Source organism: Mesocricetus auratus, unplaced genomic scaffold (genome assembly GCF_017639785.1).
Source record: "Mesocricetus auratus isolate SY011 unplaced genomic scaffold, BCM_Maur_2.0 Super-Scaffold_100014, whole genome shotgun sequence".
Classification (NCBI taxonomy): Eukaryota; Metazoa; Chordata; class Mammalia; order Rodentia; family Cricetidae; genus Mesocricetus; species Mesocricetus auratus.
Window position 1 is genome coordinate 46,547,991 of NW_024429197.1, and position 18,704 is coordinate 46,566,694.

General features: G+C 38.5%; 1 long non-coding RNA gene across 1 annotated transcript in view; it reads right to left on the reverse strand.

Moving 5' to 3' along the window:
* Positions 1 to 6,005: 6,005 nt before the first annotated feature.
* Positions 6,006 to 18,704, reverse strand: part of LOC121144063 — a 76,949-nt gene continuing 64,250 nt past the window's right edge. Inside the window, exons 2-4 of the long non-coding RNA XR_005881402.1 lie at positions 16,926 to 16,996; positions 8,647 to 8,720; positions 6,006 to 6,134 (exon numbers count right to left, since the gene is read on the reverse strand). This is a non-coding gene — a long non-coding RNA (uncharacterized LOC121144063). The remainder of the gene's footprint in view (positions 6,135 to 8,646; positions 8,721 to 16,925; positions 16,997 to 18,704) is intronic.

Consider the following 18,704-nt stretch of genomic DNA (forward strand, 5'->3'; position numbering starts at 1 on the left):
CTTTCATGTGAACAAAACTGAGTTAATAAACTTACAATTTCCCTGAAAAAGGAGGACCCAAAGAGATACACATGGATCTTCCTGAGAATTAGATGATATCTACTATGCAAACAGGGTGGGAGAGGGGGTAAGGGTAAGGGGACAGGGATGAGAACAGGAGGGAATGAGATGGCTGAGGCAGTGAGGGATGCAGTGGAGGAGCAATGAAAAAGATACCTTAACAAGGAGAGCCACTGTGGGCTTAGGGAGAAACCTGGTGCTAGGGTAACTTTCAAGAACCACAAAGAGGATCACAACTAAGACTCCTAGCAATAGTAGAGAGGATGCCTGAACTGGCCGGCCCTTGTAATCAGATTAATAAATACCCCAGCTATCATTATAGAGCCCTCATCCAGTAATTCATAAAAGGATATGCAGAGATCCACAACAAAGAACCAGGCCAAGCTCTGGGAGTCCAGGTGAAGAGAGAGAGAAGGGAACATAAGAGCAAGGGAGATCAAGATCATAATGGAGAAATCTATAGAAACAGTTGAACCAAGCTCAGGGAAACTCATGAACTCTAGACCTACAGCTGTGGAGATTCCAGCAGACTGATCTAATCCCTCCACATGGGGAAACAATTGTGAAGCTTAGAGTATCTAGGGGACCCTGCCAGTAGGACAACAATACAAAACTGGTATATGAGCTAGCTTGCTGGAGCCCATTCCCTACAGTGGGAGGCCATGCTCAGTGTTAATGCATAAGAGAGTGGCTGGGCCTTGCCCCAACCTACCATAACAGACTATGTTGACTTCTCATGGGGCCCCTTATCTGTGAGGAGCAGTGGACTGGATGGAGGTGGTCTGTGGGGAGGTGAGGGACGGTGGGAGGAGGCAAGGGGGAATGTGAAGAGGGTTGAGAGGGAGAACTGCGGTTGGAATGTAAAATGAAATGAAAAAAATAATACTCATGTTATAGATTCCTGCAGATTTGTGTTGAGTAAGTAATGTAAGTGTCTTATAATGGCATATGCAATCCAGTTATTTCTCTTTATCCCTCAGGATAAGAGCATGGGAATCAGAGTGCTACAGCTATAGGAGTTATGGAGAAGGGTATGCGCGTGCTTTGCACTCTACATGACATTCAGCTGACTCAGGCTTTATTGAAGCTGCATGTTTGTTACTAATGCATGTTCCAAGTGTCATTACTCACATTTATTTCCATATATCATGGCAAATCACAGCTATCATATAACACATAGAATCTTTGGGACAATGAGTCTTTCACTAAACTATAAACTTAGGTTTTTGATTTGTTTTTGCCTATCATTTTACTAGGCCAAATAAAAGCCATGTAGGTCACAAATATATTGAAGTTCATAAAAACATCATATAGTTAAATAAAATTAAAATGAACCAAGGCATATTAGGACTTTGAGTCCTAGGTATATATTCAAGACAAATGAACATACATGTTGATTCAAACATATACACACAGTTATTATTAACTAACCTCCACATAATAACTAAAATTAGATATAACCTGCCAATTACTACTTAATGGAAAAATATGCCTATATATTGAACGAAATATCCTTCAACAATAAAAAGGAATGTGGATCTGATACATAGTCTTGGAGATTATCGTGTACCATGGTTGACTATTATCATACAATGTTGATTATATATTTTTATAATAGTTTTTTACAAACCCTTGCATTTTTGTGTTTTTAGTGTAACATCTTGAAGTTTGCTCTCTGATTTTATTAAATTGGAATGTTTTTCTTGGTCAGCTGATTTTAAAATTATCAATTATATTTATTTTTAAGTATCTAAACTTGTTGATTATTTATATAATTTTTAGCCTTCACTAGGACAATTTCAAAATACTGATGAAACTGAAGATGTCATAGAACAGGGGTTTTCAATCTTCAAATTGCAGCAACTCGTTAATACAGTTTCCCACGTTGTTGTGACCCACCCAACCATAAAATTTTTTTCATAGCTACTTACCTCGTAACTGTAATTTTACTACAGTTATGAACTGTACTGTAAATATGCAGGATTATAACTGAATGCGTGTTAGGATGATGAATATTGTGAAAATCTATATACTATACAAAATGATCTATTGAAACAATGTAATTATTATTAAAATACGATTGATATTATTAAAAATGGAATAAAAATCTTAAATTTATCTGGAAATACAAAAGACCCTGAGTAATCAAACTATGGGAGCAAAGGAAAAAAGCTTGAGGTGAAACACTAGTAGTTTCACTGAGTTCTACAAAGCTGGTGCAACGGAATGGAATGGCATGGGCATCAGAATACAGAACAGAGGAATGGGACAGAGAGCAAGTAACTTCCAGGGTCTTGATATTTTGTCATTGACATTTGTGTCATGAGGACACACTGAGAAGGGGCATTTGTGTCATGAGGACACACTGAGAAGGGGCATTTGTGTCATGAGGACACACTGAGAAGGGGCATTTGTGTCATGAGGACACACTGAGAAGGGGCATTTGTGTCATGAGGACACACTGAGAAGGGGCATTTGTGTCATGAGGACACACTGAGAAGGGGCATTTGTGTCATGAGGACACACTGAGAAGGGGCATTTGTGTCATGAGGACACACTGAGAAGGGGCATTTGTGTCATGAGGACACACTGAGAAGGGGCATTTGTGTCATGAGGACACACTGAGAAGGGGCATTTGTGTCATGAGGACACACTGAGAAGGGGCATTTGTGTCATGAGGACACACTGAGAAGGGGCATTTGTGTCATGAGGACACACTGAGAAGGGGCATTTGTGTCATGAGGACACACTGAGAAGGGGCATTTGTGTCATGAGGACACACTGAGAAGGGGCATTTGTGTCATGAGGACACACTGAGAAGGGGCATTTGTGTCATGAGGACACACTGAGAAGGGGCATTTGTGTCATGAGGACACACTGAGAAGGGGCATTTGTGTCATGAGGACACACTGAGAAGGGGCATGTGTGTCATGAGGACACACTGAGAAGGGGCATTTGTGTCATGAGGACACACTGAGAAGGGGCATTTGTGTCATGAGGACACACTGAGAAGGGGCATTTGTGTCATGAGGACACACTGAGAAGGGGCATTTGTGTCATGAGGACACACTGAGAAGGGGCATTTGTGTCATGAGGACACACTGAGAAGGGGCATTTGTGTCATGAGGACACACTGAGAAGGGGCATTTGTGTCATGAGGACACACTGAGAAGGGGCATTTGTGTCATGAGGACACACTGAGAAGGGGCATTTGTGTCATGAGGACACACTGAGAAGGGGCATTTGTGTCATGAGGACACACTGAGAAGGGGCATTTGTGTCATGAGGACACACTGAGAAGGGGCATTTGTGTCATGAGGACACACTGAGAAGGGGCATTTGTGTCATGAGGACACACTGAGAAGGGGCATTTGTGTCATGAGGACACACTGAGAAGAAGGGGCATTTGTGTCATGAGGACACACTGAGAAGAAGGGGCATTTGTGTCATGAGGACACACTGAGAAGGGGCATGTGTGTCATGAGGACACACTGAGAAGAAGGGGCATTTGTGTCATGAGGACACACTGAGAAGAAGGGGCATTTGTGTCATGAGGACACACTGAGAAGAAGGGGCATTTGTGTCATGAGGACACACTGAGAAGGGGCATTTGTGTCATGAGGACACACTGAGAAGAAGGGGCATTTGTGTCATGAGGACACACTGAGAAGGGGCATTTGTGTCATGAGGACACACTGAGAAGAAGGGGCATTTGTGTCATGAGGACACACTGAGAAGAAGGGGCATTTGTGTCATGAGGACACACTGAGAAGGGGCATTTGTGTCATGAGGACACACTGAGAAGGGGCATTTGTGTCATGAGGACACACTGAGAAGGGGCATTTGTGTCATGAGGACACACTGAGAAGGGGCATTTGTGTCATGAGGACACACTGAGAAGGGGCATTTGTGTCATGAGGACACACTGAGAAGGGGCATTTGTGTCATGAGGACACACTGAGAAGGGGCATTTGTGTCATGAGGACACACTGAGAAGGGGCATGTGTGTCATGAGGACACACTGAGAAGAAGGGGCATTTGTGTCATGAGGACACACTGAGAAGAAGGGGCATTTGTGTCATGAGGACACACTGAGAAGGGGCATGTGTGTCATGAGGACACACTGAGAAGAAGGGGCATTTGTGTCATGAGGACACACTGAGAAGAAGGGGCATTTGTGTCATGAGGACACACTGAGAAGAAGGGGCATTTGTGTCATGAGGACACACTGAGAAGGGGCATTTGTGTCATGAGGACACACTGAGAAGAAGGGGCATTTGTGTCATGAGGACACACTGAGAAGGGGCATTTGTGTCATGAGGACACACTGAGAAGAAGGGGCATTTGTGTCATGAGGACACACTGAGAAGAAGGGGCATTTGTGTCATGAGGACACACTGAGAAGGGGCATTTGTGTCATGAGGACACACTGAGAAGGGGCATTTGTGTCATGAGGACACACTGAGAAGGGGCATTTGTGTCATGAGGACACACTGAGAAGGGGCATTTGCTCGGTTTCCCATTTTAAGAAATTCCACCTGTGGTTCATGGGCTTTGTCGCTTTGTGCCAAGGCAAAACAGAATGTCACAGTAGTACGAGCTTAAGATGTGCGCCTTGTGACATTTGGAAAGATTTCGTGATCCAGTTCCTTCAGTAAGGTCCCATCAAGTTTCTACCACATACCAACAATACCATCACATTATAAACTCATCAGTTTGCTAACCCATCACTGAATGTAGAGACCTCAGACTCCAATGACCTCTTTGATTTTGTCTACCATCTGGAGACTAAGTTTTCAACAGGTGTTCTTTGTGGATACTCCATTTACACACTCTCCTCTCTCTCTCTCTTTCTCTCTTTCACTCTCTCTCTCTCTCTCTCTCTCTCTCATGTGTGTGTGTGTGTGTGTTTATTTCCTTTGTGTCCTTCTTTTTTGTTATTTTATAATTACTACATTTCTCTCTTCCCTTTCCTCCCTCCAAATGCTCCCATATACCCATTCATATTCAACTTCAAATCTGTTGTCTTTTTTTCACAGATTGTTATTGCATGTATACATACATTTTATAAACATATTCCTAAATATAACCTTTTCAGCCTGTAGCACTTGCATATATGTTTTCACGGGTGGTATTTTGGCACTGGACAACCAATTTGTGTGCTCTTCATTGGGCAAGACCATCTTTCCTGATCCCAGCTTTCTTCAGTTGCCTCTTTGTGTAGGCTTTCCCCCATACATTTTGAAATATCCATTAGTGTTATTTTGGTCAGCTCACATTTAGGCAAATAAATATAATCTTTACTCGTCATCTCCCTCACCAAGGAAACTTTCCTTTGCAAACAAAGAAAACCACAATCAATCAAAATACAAAATTTCAGAGCTCATTTCAATGTATTATCTATTTAAAAAAACAATCTAAAGTTCAGGAATCACTGAGGAAGAGAGAGCAGAATGATTGTAAGGACCAAAGGATTAAGGAGGTTTCAGTGAGATCGTGTCTCTTACTGTCAGAAGCTACACCCATAAAATCTGACAAACGTGGAACACATTTTTAATGAACAGTACTTGAACACTTGGGCATTCACATGGCAACAAGGGAAACTATATCCCTATAATTTTCCATGTATAAATAGACAACCAAAATAGAACAAAAAGCTCAAAACTTTGAAACTGCTAGAAAGAAGAAAACAAGCAAAAAAAAGTTTCCAGACAATATTCTCAGAAAAGGTATTTGGGTGTGAATCATGAATATAAGAAATGAAAACATAATTGAGAAGTAGGATAAATCAAACTAAAATGCTTTTTCAACACAAAAGAAAAAGGCAACAGAGTAAACAGAAACATGAGGATGAGGTAAAGGTTTCTAAACACACCAGAAAAGGTAGTTAATATATGCAGTATACAAAACACACTGGTCACTTGGCATGGATCTGACCTAAATACCTGAAAGAAACCCTGATGGCAGAAAAGATTCAATCTTGTCTCACAGTTGCTGTGCAGGATTCCTTGGCTCCTTGTTCATTCAGAATGATACGTTGACGGCAGGGTTCCATGGTCTGATGCATGCTCTCACTTCCCGGAAAATAAAGTGGGACAAAGACAGGAAGAGACAAAGGTCAATCTAGTTCCCAGTTCTGTTCTCCACTGTCCTGTTACCTCGAACTAGGTCCCAGCTCCTACCTTTCACTAGCTTCAAATAATCCATTGTATATGAGCTCATTAAGAGACTGCCTCATTCATTATTTCAGAAACCTTATGAGATCCAATTATCCCAGAGCCACCATTGCAGATAATCTCAGAAGTGTTCTTTTGTGATTTCCTAGGTGGTTCCCATCGGCTAGAAATCAATAGGGACCACCACAACTAAGAAGCCAAACAAATAGAATTCATATAAACAAACATTCTTTATTTAAAATTGAGCAAATAAAAAACTGACTTTCAGAACCTGCACTGTGCATTCTAGAGTAAACTAAGATACTAAGCTACAGGAATTCAGGGTCTCATCCACTTAGGCCATTAAAGTCTGCTCTTAAATTTTTGAGGTCAAGTTGAATTGATTCTTTCATTTTTCTTTGCTGACTTATTTCACGCAGTTCCTATGCATATCTTAGGCAACTGTTCCTACAACCTTGCTTTGAAAAATAGTGTAACCATACAAGTTTGTTTTGATTCCTCTCAACTACAGTGTGATAACAGTTCTTCTCACAAGTGGCCCACAAGGAGACATGTGTGTCTCCTCTGATGCCAGGAAGTGTGTATCACAATAGATCCCAAATGTCCCAAGGCTCAGTAGCACCTTCCTGCTTTAGGCCTTGGGGCATCTAGAGTGGTAATGTCTTGTTTGTACAAATAAAGTTTGCCTAAAGATCAGAGTATGGAGCTTGGTACTAGCTAACCATGGAGGTCTGGAGATCTGTACAGACAGACAGGGAGATAGCTGGACAGAGAGAGAAAATAAGTGGGAAGAAAAGAGAAACTCACTCTTTTTTTCTACTGGGAAGCTAATGAGATAAAGGTGACTTTGACTTTTCTCCTTCTTCTCTCTGATCTCTCAGCATTTTCCTCTATATCTGATTCTGAGTTTTTATTGTTTAGACCAATTAAGAACTCAATTTACAATCCAGTACACCAAGAAGGCAGCAGGTGGTCTGAGACACCAGGAGGGAGCTGAGTATGTTCATACATGGGGAAACATGTACACCACCTGGAAATGCAACTGTACAGCCCAAGGTGGGTACCTTTGTCTCTGTGTCAACTCTTCTAATCAAGGCTCTGGGTTTGAGTAAGTGGAGTCTAATCTTCCCAGGCATCTCATTCACTAACAACTGCCCAACTCACAATAAACCCAGAAGGAGCTTCTAACCACCTCCCCATTCTCCATGACCACCCCTGCTTCTTTCTTTACTATGACCCTGCAGTGATCCAATTGTTTATCAGAACAAGATGGAATGTCTTTGGAGAAAAAAACAGTATGTGATAACTGGAAGAAGTGTTCTTTCCTACAAAAATAGCATAACTGCATAACTGTGCAAAATAATCTTTAGGCAAGCAATTATATCCCCGTTAAAAGAAACTAAGAAGAACCAAGTACCTTTTATATTATCATCAAAAGAAACTAGGAAGAACCAAGTACCTTTTCCCAGAGAAATGGAAATGTACAAATTGTGTAGTGAATAATTCAAGAAATTATATAGATAAAGTTCAAAGAGATATAAAATAAAATGATACATCTACAAAATATTTACAAACCTAGGGCTTGCAGAATATTGCAGCAGAAAGTTGTAGAAAGATGGTAAGAATCAGAAGATAAGGGAGTTTGATATGAGACTGAGTTTCCTGGTAATATCAGAAGAAACACCTAAAAATTCTCACCAATATAGTGCCCCAAATATGATCTGAAAAGGATGAACTGCAAAACTGGACAAAGAAAAGCTCATGAGGCCTTAAGTATACACCAGGAACTATAATGAGAATGATTTAAGTGAAATAATAATGCGAAAACTTACCAATTATTAGCAAAGAAATGGACATTTAGACTCATGAAGCTCTTTGAATTTCAAGACAGATAAATCCAAAGACTATATAAAACTATGTTACAATAAAGCTCACCTAAAAGAGATCCTACCTACATGGATCAGCAGAAATCTTGCAAAGAAGGAAGAAGAATACTCATTCAAGGTTCTGGGGGGGGGGAAGACTTGCAAATCAAGCATATAATCGATGCTCAAGATGTCCTTCAGAAATGAGAGCCAGATAATGGCATTCCAGACAGAGCCTGGTACTTTTATCACCACTAGACCTATATACAGCTTGCTAACAGGAGTGATATAATGAAGGATGCTAAACACCAACAACATGAAAGTGTGTATATCTTGTAGAAGGAAATGCATAGTTCAAAACAGAGCATCTCAATATTGTACTAAAAGTGGATGCATCGCTTATTCGTAGAAGGAATGCCACAGATCTTAATAGGGAAATCAAATGCAGATATTTCAACTTTAATAGATATACTATAATAAATAGTTTCCCATGGTGAAGCATGGTAAGTGTAGCCTGGCAAGAGGGTTCAGGTGTATTGCCTCACCTGTGTTGGAGACATGAGGCAGGAGTATTACTTTAGCCCAAGAGTTTAAGATCTGTCCAGGAGGAGAAGACATTCTAGAAAAGAAAAGAAAATATGACTGTGATTCCCATAACATAAAAGGTTCATGGATAGAAGAAATCTTAAGTGTTCTGAATATACACACACACGTAAGAATGTACACACATGTATATATTCGTGCACACAAATACATATGAACATTCACATGCACTCATGTGCATTCACATTTATGTTTATATATATACCCAAAGCCACAGAGGTTCACATATAGGCACACACACCTACACAAACAATAATAGAAATCATATATTTACCAACTAAATATTATTCTGATCATTGTATAATGTATATATGTATCTAATTGCCACATTATATGCTTTGAGTGCATAGTACACCTAAATGTTATTTCGAAATAATATGCCCTTGATTTAAGTGGAAAAATATGGGGAAAGTTCAGAAAGGCTAGTAGATAATGAAATATAAGTCATCTTAAATTATGAGGTCTACACTCACTGATAATGAACCCAATTCTTAAGTAAATGAAAAACACATACGACTAGATACATGAGAAAATGCAGACCCATGTGTAGAGTAATAGTGCTTTAAAAGTAAACTTGTAGGAAGGGGCTGTTTTCTCTTTTTCACTGTGTTTTCAAACAAGAAAGAAGTATCAGGGTACACAGTCCAACCTCCTTCCGGCTCACACAGAAGAGCTGTAGGCAAGCAGCAGCTACCGACAGGATAGCAATTAAAGCCCACACAATTCATTACCCCTTTAAAAAGAGTTCTTTTGTTTTGTAGCACAAAGGGAAAAGAAACTATGAATTGACACTCAGTCCCATATCAGGGAAGCTATAAATTCTGTAGAGTTATGTAGCAAGCTAACATTTGGCGTCTCAGCTGAACACTGTGTTTATTTGTTTTCTGCTCTGCTTTGACTCAGGCAATGAGAAGTCAGCTGGAGAGTCAGCTTGCCTGCTTTCTCCAAACGCTGCCATTATTCTTTCGCTCCACAGTCTGACTTGGGTCATGTTTTTAAAACTATGTCAATTCTGAGTTCAAGTTTGAACAGAGACACGAGGTTTCAGTCCTTTTTTTTCCTCTATTTCGATGAAATAGAATGCTTCCTCTCTAGGAAAAATACAAATATAAGAGGCTTGCCCAATATCTAATTTTAAAACATTTAAATAAATCAATACCATATGGATTCCTTTCCCTTACAATATATATTTTAAGAATCCTGTAAAGTGAAATGTCTTACTTTTTTTTTACCTAAAACAAAATCCATCAAGGTAGGTTCTTAGCTGCTCAATACAGAACACTTACTCCCCTCTCCAGGTGTCCAGTAGCTGCTGGGACCTGCTATAAATCACCTGTTAAAGATACCTGCTAGACTAGACTGGAGTAGGGGGCGGTGACTATGAAAAGAAGGAGCCAACAAATAATGATCACTTTGTCTGAATAAAGTTTACAACATATCAAAGATAAAAAAATGGTTCCCAAAATTCCACAATGCTTTAAGCGAATAGAAAATATTTTAATAAAGCATTCTTCTTTTAGATGTTTTTAATATTAAACGTGATCCATAATCACTACATATTTAACTTTGTAAGCAGTATTTCTTAAAAGAACAGCAGTAAAGGCTCTTGGCCAAGTCCATCTATACTCCATTTCATTATCGACTACAAGAGGTATGTATTAAGGTCATCTTCCCTGGTTATGAGACAGAAAGTATTCCTATCTTATAGTCCCATGATATCAGTTCACATTCAAAAACTTCAAACTGTTTGTACAGGTACACTGTACATTTGTATCTTCCTGACTTCCTCTGCTTGTTGAAATCATTTATTCATCTAAAGATAGGAGAATATCTCTGAGATAAAACAACCGTTATATGTAACCAGGTTGGAGGGAGAAGGAATCATGATTTCATTGAGAGGTGCAGCTTTGACTCATCACTTGCTGCTTTTGCTGAGGACTCTTGTTTGCTTTTCCATGTCTAGATGGTAGCTCCTAACTATTTGTAACTCCACTGCAAGGTATCCACTACCCTCTTCTAACCTCTTTGGTCACCCTCCAGGAAGATAATACACATGTATACAGGCAGGCAAAAACTAATACACTAAAATTAAAAAAAAAATCAAGGAAGCATTAGGGTGCCAGAATTCTGATTCTAACCCTCCAAGCTAAGATCTACCTTGTCATTCTCCCAGACTCAGTGATTATCATTAAGTAATAGTCATTTGCTATCATATGGGTCAATATTTGTGTTATGGTAGTTACAAAACTTCCTAAATTGAAATAGGTAAGGAATATCTAATATTGCACTAAATTAATTCATACTTTACAGCATAGAATATTAAATGAGAAAAATTCAGCTGGCAGGATATAATATAATTCTGTTATTTTATAGGTAAGACAACTGAGAACTGGAGAGACAAGTGTGTTCATTGATGTTCCTCACATGTAGTGTAAAAAAACTGATGTTTGGAATGGAAGGTTGGCATCCAAGTATACATGAATTTCTCTTTTACTTTGCCACACAAAGGCAACAGAATGTCAAAAGTGATAGGCTTACTGGGTCTCTGTGTTCATATTTCTAGGCTTTCAGAAAGTAAGGTCCCAGATACTGGGGGCACAATTACTACATATCATATGTGCACGTTTCCTCAACCAGCCTAAAAGGAAATCATACTTCCATTTTGATTCTGAAATCTCCAAGGTTGCTGCTCCTATGATGATGTATCTGTTGCCTACATATCTCTTATAGGCAGCATGCAGGACAGCAGAACAGTTGTCACTGAAGCACACCACAGAACTCCTGAAAACTTCAGATTTCCTTCCCTGTTATAACATAAATACAGCTATATTTTATGAGTCACAATGGCCTGAAACAAAATAGAAACATGAAAACACAAATTGTAAATTGAATATGTAACCCCACATATCTTCACTTTTGAAACACAAACGCTTCTAGTAATCCTTAAATCTTTCTCAACTCTAAATTAGTTCTCTAGGACAGTGGTAAAAATTGTTTTTTCATCTCTATCCTTTCAGCTGTTAACTCTTACAAGAAGCTCTCTTACTAGTGCTCAGCAAAATCAGTGTAGTATTCACTGCCTACCATAGCTTCAGGAATCTGCCCTGAAGCCCAGGGCCCCGGAAAATAGAGGCCTTTCTTCAGGGAGGCAGGGTCCATGGTGACACAGCTGATTAGTTAAGCCACAGAAAATTGCCAATATCTGACTGTCTGTGGATAATTATGTGGGCTTTAACCTAGGATTTCATCAAAAATTCATGACATGATTCAGAGAGTAGCCATCAAGTTGGGTTAAAATGTGAGGTGAGAATCATGAATCCTTCCAATGCAAAATCGTTGTTTTAACTGACTTCAGACTGTGCCTTCTCATAGCAAGAGCTACTTCAGGGCACTGCCCTTTTCCTCAGGATGACTAACACCATTGAATCCCCTTGGACACATTACAGTAGAAATATAATAACAGTTTAGGGTGATATTTAGTCCTTCCTTCACATGGTGTTCATCAGTCCATCACAAGGAGTTATGCACACAATGAAAAAATAAAGAGATACTCTTCATACCAAAATTTTTTGAAATTAAGTACGTGAAATACTATAGTCCACCTTAGCTATGCTAACATTACCACCACAGCAGTATTATTTGTTTGAAGATTTGTTTAAATAGGACCCTGTTGATAAATCTGAACTATCATAGTCAAAATTCCAACTCACTGTCTCTCTGCTGTCTGACTCCTTTAACTCTCTGCATATTTTTCTTTACTCTGGTGTCAATGGCGCTTCCAAATTTAGTAAACTGGTGAGTATAATTAATGAACTTTTCACTCTTCCTTCCAGGCCATTAACAAAGGTGTTACATCAAGTCAGTCCTAACACACAGTCCTGCATGTTCCCACTGGCTTCTTCCTCCCAACTGTACACACTGCTCTACATTATCACCATTAATTTAGAGTACTTCAGCCAAAAGCAGTCACAGCTGTGATCATTTGTGGGCTATGTTTTAAGCAGTCAGTATTGCATCAGTAAATTTCGATAATTATAGTTAACCATAGAAGAGTATGCAAACAGAGTAGATCTACCTTACAAAGTCTACATACCATAACACATTAAACCTTTAATTAAAACCTGTAAATCAACCGGGCGTTGGTGGCACACACCTTTCATCCCAGCACTTGGGAGGCAGAGGCAGACGGACCTCTGTGATTTCGAGACCAGCCTGATCTACAAGAGCTTGTTCCAGGACACAGCCTCCAAAGCCATAGAGAAATGCTGTCTTGAAAAACAAAACAAAACAAAGAACAAACAACAAAAAAGCAAACAGTTCATTGAGTCTGGGGTAGAGAAAACACCTGAGTTTTTGAAAATCCCTCAAGATCTGTCAGTGCATCACCTTTGTGCAGAAGGAAGTTTCATCCCATGCTTCTTGCGTTTGGTGTACAAGTCTAGAAATGGCTTCTAGGGTATCTCAGTCACAACAAACTCATTATTAATGTCTGCATCAAGTCTATCACCCATCCCCTTTACACCCCACTCATTGTACACATGGCCATCTGCAACCTCTGTGTCTACTCTCAGGAGATTATCAATACATTTAGAATGATAAGTTAATACATCAAAATGTAATCCCTCTATATTTATGTTCAAAGAAACACCATTTTCAAATAATTTATATTTGAAAACATGCTTTAAGGAACTAAGGCCTTTTCACATACACTCTCACGGTTTAACCCTCCAACATCCCTGTTACAGAAGTAAGGCCGGTAACACTGGCACTGCTTCGTAGCTGAGAAAAAGTAAGTTGTAAGGCCACAAAGGTAGGTAATGATGAAATCTCAGAATCTCAGGCCTCTTAGGCCCTATACTACAATTCTTACCAATGCACTCCCTGTCTTCAGGTATTCTCCACACACAAACAGGGAAACCAAAGCTGGAGCACGCACGATAGTCTCCTAAAGGACTAGAAATTATGACTTTAAATTGTCCTCACTGTTGGTATTTCTTTGTGGTGCAAGGTGATGTTATTTGAAGTCACAAACAAATTTAGGAAGTGAAATATTATAATTTTTTCAAACTCTCTGTCTTTCTCCCTCTTTACCTCTCCACATCTTTTATTCTCTCTCTAAATACACATATAAATATATATTTGATAATTAAGTCAATATGGAGGAGCACTTGTAACTAATTTGCCACCTCACAGAGGTGTTGTAAAGATTAATTAAGCTTAATTAAGTAAATTATTTGAAAGCATTGCCATGATCAAGGAGCTAAGCATTGTTATCATTTGCTTTCCAGATGAGTTTTAAGTTAAAATGACAATCTAGATAATACATTCCTGAATATTATTTCAACTATAGACACATTCACTTTGTTCTCAAAGAAGATAATAAACAAGACTATTTTAGTTATGACCAAATACAACAGGTAAACAGAAACTTGTTATCCTAAGAAAAATGTTACAGACGAGAGTTGGTTTGCAATATGTGTGTATTCCTGTTTTTCATCACTCTCCTCTTCTGCCACCGTGCTATATCTTCTTAGTCTGGATATCACTGTTTCCATCACACACAACCTTGCTCACTTGACAGAAGTCTTCCGGAGAAACAAGGCTGTGTTCAGCACATCTGACATCATTTTAAATGTTCCTTTTGTTTTTTTTTCTGGAATGTGGTTTTGTAAAAATAGCTTTCATTTCGAATGTCAAAAATGTATGAAAAGCATTGAGCAAAACTATAGCTAGTCTACCTGGAGATAAGAAATCTTGATTTCCTAGAACATTTCCTAACGCGTGTCTGCCTCATTTAAGGCATTTCCATGTAAATGTTTTCACATATCCTCTTTCCTTTGGCTAAGTTTGTTGTCAATTCCACTTACCTAACTTATCTGTAAGAATTCATTTTAAACATGCATTTGAAGAAAAGCAAATCAATGTTAATGACTGTTAGCTATTGACAACAGTAAATATTGAGGTAAGTTTTTATTAGTATCAAGGCTCAAGCATACTATTCAGTTATTTTAGGAAATGTAATACATATCTAACTAATATAGGTCTAATACATTTAATTTCATGCAGCAAAGCCCATGAATTGCAGTGGAGTATATTCATGGGGGAAAAGGAAGCAGTTGGTGTGTATTTCTCTGGTCTCAGGGTACTGATTATCTTCCCACTCCCCATAACTGGTTAGTTTGTTTAGTGGATGTTGAATAAATGGTCTGATGGCTAATACCTTCCTCCTATGATTTCTTCTGAGGCAAAGTAAAATGGGTGTTTCAGAAGATGATAAAAAAGTAATCACTATGCTGGGTGGTGGTGGCACACGCCTTTAATCCCAGCACTCGGGAGGCAGAGGCAGGCAGATCTCTGTGAGTTCGAGGCCAGGCTGGACCAACAGCCTCCAAAACAATACAGAGAAACCCTGTCTTGTAAAACCAAAAAAAAGAGTAATCACTACATTAAATTAAAATTATGAAGCTTTATTATTTGTTTGTTTCTGAAAAAAGTAGCACTGGGCATATTGTCTTTTTTGGAATAAAGATCAGTTTTTAAGTTTGGGAAATTGGTATTCATCATGTTTTGTTATCAATCTAGCACTTACCTTCCACAGTATTACTATCAGTGTAGATCATGGTTCAGTACAATTTTTTTCAAAATTACTAATCTTTCTAGTATATATTAGATACTGCTGTTATCACAGCATTTACGGAAAGCAGAGTGTGAAGATTTGCATTTAAATCTCTCATTAATTGATGTGAACAATTTCTTTCCACTTTCTTGTTTTCTTATTTTCTGTAGGAGAATACATGAGGAGACAGAAGGCTACAACACCTTGTGAAATTGGCCAATCCCATAGTCGAAAGTGCAGGTTTGATAATTAGAGAGTACTTTGTGTAAAAGTAAAGCTTCTACTGAATGTTGTAGATTATCACTTTGAAGACGCAAGCCAGGAACGTCCTTTTGGGCAGGTGTGGTCAACTAAAGGCTGGATTAGCCTGAAAGCACATTGATATTTCACAAACTGCCCATTTAAAACTGGGTGTCACTGATCACTCAACTTGATATACATGTGTAAGTGTAAAATAACACTGTATAGTTAAGCAGGAATGAGGAATACAGTAAATGAGTCAAGAAAATGCTTATCAGGAAACACATTTCTATTTCCTGCAATATTGTCAGGATGTCTCAAATGGATTACAAGACTGAGTTATGAATGAGTCATTACCCAACACCTCTTTTCTTGATTAATATATTTATAAGCTTAATGCAATCTTTGTTGGCATGAGACCATAATTGAAATGTATAAACATCTTCAGCAGCCAGCTTTCTTAAATATTGCCTGTTTCCCTAGTTTTTGCAGCAGTTTTAGCATTACAGATGCTTGTAATCCATCATAAATAAAATATTTAATCTGCAGATGAATATATGTATGGATGAATAGATATACCCACTTGAAAAACACGTGTTTTGGAAGAAAAACATAGTGTGTCTTTTCAGCATCTTAATTGAGTGAAGTAATTGGATCATTACCAATTAATTATTAAGTCATCCACATTCACTTCCACATTATAGGAGTCTCACTCTAACATTTAGGTATTATCGTGTGTGTGTGTGTGTGTGTGTGTGTGTGTGTGTGTTCTGATGTTTTAAAACTCTTTCAACTTCTACTGAAATGACTGACCTGTATGAGTCCCAAATATCTCTCAACTAACATTGTTAGAGTGAACTTGTATCCCATCCTACCAATCATCTTCCCCTTTTCCAAGTAATAATAACCCTGTTTAAATCAGGACACAAAATAGAACTGGTAGTGATAGCTTCTCCCTTCTCATCAAGCAATCACCAATTCAGATCAATTCCTAGTCTTATTCCAGACTTTTATAAAATCTAGTATATTTTATGACTTTAATTTGGGCTCTACCTATTTCCTGGCTGCACTATACCAAATCCTTCTGACCCAATAGATGGTCAGGATAACTTTCTTTAGTGGTTTTGGCTGAGCAGAGAAAATGCTACCCACAATAAGCTTTGAGTTCTAGATGACTATTTCCTATGTGCCATAAAAGGCAAGTGTTTCGTCTAAGTAGAATACAGAGAACGACATTTAAAGGGGGATTCATTATTTGCAATATTGGCAAATATTAAAATGTTTAACAGTATTTAACAAGTTAATTCATGTTAACTTAGAATTCTCACAAAGAAGGTATTTAAAAGGTTTTTAAATCACACATACCTGGGGGGATGGATGGAGGGTGGAAAAGTGTGCTGGTTAGATTTTGTCAATTTGACACCAACTAGAGTAACCTGAGAAGAGAACACAACTGAGTTATTACCTTGTCTCCATCAGACTGACTTGTGGGAATTTCTGTTGGGCATTTTTCTTGATTAATGACTGATGTGAAATGTCTCAGCTCACTGTGGGTGGGGAAACCCTGAGGCAGACAGGCCTGGGTGTATAACAAAGCAGGCTGACAGTCATCCATGCTTTCATCCTCAATGGGAAAAAGCTAACTCTGAGGACAGAGACTTGCACAGAAAAGATACTTCTGCTCTCTCCCTCCTGTGCAGCTTGAAGTGGCTATGGATTTCCTCATGTTCAACTCGCTCAGCACTGAGGCAAAATAATACTGACTGTATGAGTCCAAACAAAATAATGGACAGAGCACTGTGCAAAGTCACCAGCATGTAACAATGTAACAAGTCTCATGCAGGTGTCTCCCCCTACTTTGCATTTTCTGGAATTTTTATTTTTATTTTCTGCTGCTAATATGAAGCAGCAGACAGAGTCTTAACTAGATTCATAGCCATTCCTAAATTCCTTATTAGCAAGAATCAAGACCCCTTGTTGCCCAATTGGGAAGGGAGGATGCAAATTTGAAAAACTGTTCTCACTGCTTTTATTATTAAATACAATAGCCAAAACCTCTTATTGGATAACTTGTGGACGTCATGTTTAAGCACTGAATAGATTTAACACTGCATATCTCAAATTGACAAAACAAACAATGCCCAAATGTAGCCAAGGATGTAATTATATCACTAGACCCATGATAAACGATAAATGGGTGTTTATTGGGGAACAATTACACAGAAAAATACAAAAAAAAACCCAGTAATTCTGTGCTCTTCTACCCGACCCACTGACCCAACAGAAAAAGCATTCCAAGGAAAGACATGCCTCAAGCTCTTCTCTTTCTTCTTGTCAGCCTGAAGTCACACCCAAAGGTGTGTGGCGGCTGTTTCAGGTCCACAGACCAGATGCCTACAGTTCCCCTTTAGGTCTAAAGAAGAAGGCTTTAAGCCTGATGCAAAAACTATACACAATGACAACAAACGTGAAGTATACTCTAGGAAAAGGAAAGGTAAACACACATCCTCACCTTCATCCAAACAATTTAGCTTGTTAGATTTCTGACATAATATGCATTTCAAGAAAAATATTACCACCCTATGATTTTGCAAAGACAATATTTTTTTTCTCTCTCTTGTTAAAATCAGTAGTATCAGATAGTATCCACTGGACTAAAGAATTGAAGTTTTTTGGCTGTTTTGCTGATCAAAGTAAAATAAAATCAGTTTAATTCCACATAATTAACTTTTGACCTACTAACATTAGTGGAAACTTTAAGCATTCAAACATATTAAGCAATTAATTATGGCAAAGGAACACTGGTTAGCTGACTTTCACAATATGTAACAATATGGTTTATATAGGTCTGGTGGAAAGAGTATGAACTACACTATGAGAGAAAATCTGGATAACACTATTCTCATGCCAGTTGCGGCAAAAGAAATCTTTTGACTTTTTGAGACTCAGCTTTCACAGCCATAAATTATAGATGATGGGATGATATGATTTCTTATTTGTGTGTGCAGATGAGAATGAAGTGAAAGGATATATGTAAAGATATACTCACTCTGCTTGGGAGATGACAGGTTCTTAATTAATTTAATAAAAAAGTAAGAGAGAAATATATAAAATATACTTTTGGGTTTGAGTAAACCTCTACAC